We start from the raw sequence: 5,097 nt of genomic DNA on the forward strand, positions 1-5,097 counted from the left end.
TCATCCCACCCCACTACCTCCGTAGCACCCTCTGGCGGGGATTACGTGTCTCCCTGTGGGCCAGCCTACTGAAGGGACTTGCACCAAGCACCAAGCGCCCACCTTCCCTCTTTCCAGCGCCCAATCCTGTGGTGGGCGTGATTACTTGCGTTTTTGTTTCTTCTGTATTTATGACCCTGCTGAACCCTGGGGAAAAGTCAGCACAGCTAGTCAATCAGAATGCAGTCATCTCTAAAGGTCAAGGTAACGCACATTTCCTAAAAATCACAATCCTTGTTCTCATGACCCAAACCTGGCAGTCAGCACTTAATATGATTTCCCCCTATCTTCCAGCAACCAGAGAATAACAAGCTGGAAATAAAAATCAATCCTTTTGTTAGAGTACAGAGGTTAGTCTTCTCCTTCAGTGAATAAAATTCTTCCCACCTCGGACTTGTCTTCAGTCTTAAAAGGGAGCGCTGACATTAAATGAATTGGTCTACATCTTTTGCAGTCTTGTTTTCTCTCACAATTTTAAATAATATCATGTCTTCCATTAGCTATCAAGACACAAACAAACTTATGAATTGCACCAAGCAGAAAACAGACCCATTTGAAATACACCAATTTTGTAATCTTAAATTTCACAGGAGGATACACCAGGTTAGATTCTGAAGGGGCTGGGAGGACAGGGATGTTGTTTACCCAAGGAGTGTCTTTCAGCTACAGTGCGTGAATCACCTCTCATTTCCACCCTTGAAAATAATTTGCTTTAATCATTATTCTGTGCCCCAAAACCCCAGATGGTTCCTGGTTTGCCCCAAAGTACTAAAAACAGATAATCCTGCCTGTCTCACCTGCGGCATGGAGCGGCAGCTCTAATGAAACCAATGAGCCATGCTACGCTGTTCCCACTCTTCCATGCTCAGCCCTGCCCTGAATGCCTTCCTTTCACCTCTCAACTCCTCTCCACCCTGTAAATTCCCATTTCTCCATTCACATCTGGTCAGTTGCACAGTCCATCTCTTAACTGCTTCTGCTTCATTAAGTACTAGAATAAAAGGCCTTTGAAATGGTAGGGCTGGTTCAGTCCTGGGTTAGAAGCCTCTGGTTCCCACAGGGTCTGCTTCTGGCCTTCATGCGGTCCTTGGTTTGTGGAATAGTATGGAAAGGTTTGGGAAAAATGAATTCATTTTTAGTCAGCAAACAGGAATGGAGATGAGGTGGGAAAGTTGATAGGTGCCAGTTCAGGTTGGCATCCATAGCAGCTGTTACCTGTTGGTTATTTGTCCAAGCTCCATAATAACCCTAGACAAGATACTAAAGTCATTTGGAGAGCTGTGTTTTTCCTTGTCAATTTATGACTGACCTCATTTGGCCAAGAAGAAGGAGGTGGAGGAAACGTGCCAGCAGCAATTTGCCAGACGACTCAGCAAATAAGGCTGAGTCTGAAACTGAGGCAGGCCAGAAATTGCCATTAGCGTGGAAATGAAGACCTTTTCAGAAAAGAAAAGGCCCAAGCTCTTGCTTTCTATTATCCCTCCCATCCCCTGGCGCCCACCCAAACAATCCTGAGACAGCCACTTGGCTCTCAGGCTTGTGAATACCCAGCCAGTATGAGGGGGAAAAGCCACCCTTCCTCACCTGCTTCTGGAAGGGCCATGCTGTGTGTATGGCTGTGAAGGAAAACCCAGGTCCACAGAGACTAACAGCAGGCAGGCCATCAGCTGGGAGGAGGAAAATCTGCTGCCCTCGGAGTCTACATACATTTGGGCAGAGTTTGTTGCAGACCCCTAAGGCAAATCCTTTAGCCAAATCACGGAGAGGTTAAAATGGTGTCCATGAGCATTGCCTCCTTTTCTCTATTTGAAGGTATTAACTATTTAAAAAGTAGATGTTGCCCTGGCCGGTTTTTCTCAGTGGTTAGAGTATCATCCTGTAGTCCAAAGGGTCATAGGTTTGATTCCAGGTAAGGGCATGTACCTTGGTTGCAGGTTCCCTAGCCCCAGTAGGGAGGCAACAGATTGGTGTGTCTTTCTCATGTCAATGTTTCTTTCTCTCTCTCTCCCCCTGCTTCCCTCCCTTCCTCTCTCTCTCTAGAAATCAATGGAAAGAATATCTTTGGGTGAGGATTAAAAAAATTAAAGTAAAATAAAAAGTAGATGTTCTCTGAGCTAAAGTCAGAGGACACAAACTTATTCATCATTTTTTGGCGATAAAATAATTTTGTTTATTAGACTCTGGGGTGTAGGTAAGTCCTGCTAGTCTATACAGTACACTCATTCTAATGAAGCCATCCATCATTTAAGCACTAACCAGGAGGCAGACTTGGGATTAAGTGCTTTGCATGGGCAGTTTTGTTTTATCCCATTTTTCATGCAGTGGGCATTAATAACACCCCTTTCATAAAAGATGAACTGGAGGCCCAGAGAGGTTAAGTAATTGACCAAAGCCACACAGCTTATAAGTGGAAAGTTGGGATTCAAACCAGGAGATTCTGACTCTGAAGTCCCGGTTCTCCTGACACAACCCCAGTGAGGCTAGAGTGGTGGGATTGGATGCAGGATGAGAACCATGACCTCTGCTGGCAGGTCCAGAGTCAGGCTCCAGCGCAAACATCCCCATGACAGAAGCTAGAAGGGCCAAGGCACTGTGGCCCTCAGCCAGACCTGGGCTTTCCTGAACTCCCTGCCCTGCCCACCAAGGCCCTCTGACCTGGGCCTGTGCACATTTCCCTGGGTGGGGTCTGTCCTGACAGCTGTGTCTGCAGTGGTGGGAGCACACGGGGCCTCTGCTCCAGGGGCCAGCACCAGGGGAACTGTGATACAGACTTGGCTGGGAGCAGGCCCAGCGTGACTGTCACAGGGAAATGCCCTCCATGTGCTGGCACTTGTAGTTCCTCTCTTAATACCCACAAGTGCTCTTGAGGGTAAATGTAATCCTTATTCCTGTTTTACAGGTGAAGAGGGGTCGGAGAGGGTAAAATAACTCACCCAGGTTCATTCTGTTGGTCAGAGTTGAATTCACTTATCTAGGACAGGACAGGGAAACTTTGGGAACTGGGATAATCAGAAAAGCTCTGGAATGTTCAATCTGTTGGAAGGACAAGGAGTGTGGGACATGGGAGCTTATATGGTTTGTGAGTGTGCAGTGGTGCAGATGGGGCGGGGAAGGCATGGAAACATCCAAACTCCATTCTTCCATTTGCTCAGGTCCCAGGCAGTCAACAGTTGTTGCTAACACTTTCCTGAAAATATATTTTCAATCACTTTTTATCACCTCCACTGCTGTGGTCAAGCCACCATCAAAATTCCCTAGGATGACTGCAGTCTCCTGATTTGTCTCCTTGCACCTGCTCTCATCCTCTTTAACGGACAGTTACAGCTTCCAATTTGAAGTCAGTTAGGCATTCCTCTGCCAAACCCTCCAGAATTTCTTCCACATGAATTATTTCCTGTCCCTGCTCCTTACCTGCCTGACCTCATCTTCTACTACTCTCCTCTGTGCCTCCCCCTCCCCTGGTTCCTGCCTCAGAGCCTTTGCACTTACTGTTCTCTATACCTAAAATACTATCCACCTGGTTGTTTTTTAACTTCTTCACATCGTTACTCAAAAGTAACTTCAGCCCTGGCTGGTTTGGCTCAGTGGACAAAGCGTCAACTTGCAGACTGAACGGTCCCGGGTTTGATTCCAGTCAAGGGCACATGCCTGGGTTGTGGCCTCGATCTCTGGTGGGGAGCATGCAGAAGGCAGCCAATCAATGATTCTCGCTCATCATTGATGTTTCTATCTCCCTCTCCCTTCCTCTCTGAAATCAATAAAAATATGTAAAAAAAAAGTAATTTCAGAAGGCTTTCTCACACTTCAACCACCCCTCACACTTCACATCTCTCTTCTCTATTTTCTTTCACCCCTTATCATTTTCTTACCTTATACTGTTTTTTATTCACCTTCTGTTTCCTCAGCTAGAATAGAAGCTCCATGAGGGCAGTGGTTTTTGCCTGTGTTGTTGTTTGGCTGGTTTCTTTTGTTCACTGCTGGACTTCTAGTGCCTAGAACAGTGCCTGACATACATCATGAGCTTAATCAATATTTGCTGAAAAAAACACACACAAATGAATGAATGAGCCTCAATGTACCCATATCATGGGAAGGAGCCAGAATCTTCTGATAGGACAGGAAGGGAGGAGTGGGTGCTCCTCATTTCTCTATTGAAAGGTGAAACATCTTCACTTTCACGTACCACAACTTTCTAGTGTTTGTGTTCATGGTATGTTAGTACTCAGAACATGGTCTGTACACCATTATGTTACTCAGAATGGCCAGGGACTGTCTAACTTGCTCTGAGTTTTTCCAGGCTGGGCACTAGTAGTGATCCAAGGGAATGTGTACAGGGATCGCCCTGTTATCCTGACTTTCTTCTTAAAGGGCTTTCAGTTCCTACTTTTTCTGTGGTTTCCTAAACTTGACCTAGATTTAACATTGATGTTAACAAAGGTATGTTGATACCTTTTAAAGAAAGGCTTGGGGAACTAATGTTCATTTTCTGATACTCATGGTTCCAAACTGATCTTTTTTATTATTATACTGGAGGCCCAGTGCACAAAAATTTGTGCACTCAGGAGGGTCCCTCAGCCCGGCCTGTGCCCTCTTGCAGTCTGGGACACCTCAGAGGATGTCCACCTGCTGGCTTAGGCCTGCTCCCTGGGGGATCGGGCCCAAGCTGGAAGTCAGACATCCCTCTGGCAGCCCGGGAGCCCTTGAGGGATGTCCACTTGCCAGTGGGGAGCAGAGCTAGCTGCAGTCAGACATCCTTAGTGCTGCTGAGGAGGCGGGAGAGGCTCCCACCACCACCGCTGTACTGGCAGCTGTCAGCCTGGCTTGTGGCTGAGCAGAGCTCCCCCTGTGGGAGTGCACTGACCACCAGGGGGAAGCTCCTGCATTGAGCGCTTGCCCCCTGGTGGTCAGTGTGTGTCATAGTGACCAGTGATTCCCAGTCGCTCTGCTGTTAGGGTCAATTTGCATATTACCCTTTTATTATATAGGATAGAGGCCTGGCGCATGGGTGGGGGCCAGCTGGTTTGCCCTGAAGGGTGTCCCAGATCAGGGTGGGGGTCC

This window comes from Myotis brandtii, unplaced genomic scaffold, assembly GCF_000412655.1.
Source record: "Myotis brandtii unplaced genomic scaffold, ASM41265v1 scaffold49, whole genome shotgun sequence".
Classification (NCBI taxonomy): domain Eukaryota; kingdom Metazoa; phylum Chordata; class Mammalia; order Chiroptera; family Vespertilionidae; genus Myotis; species Myotis brandtii.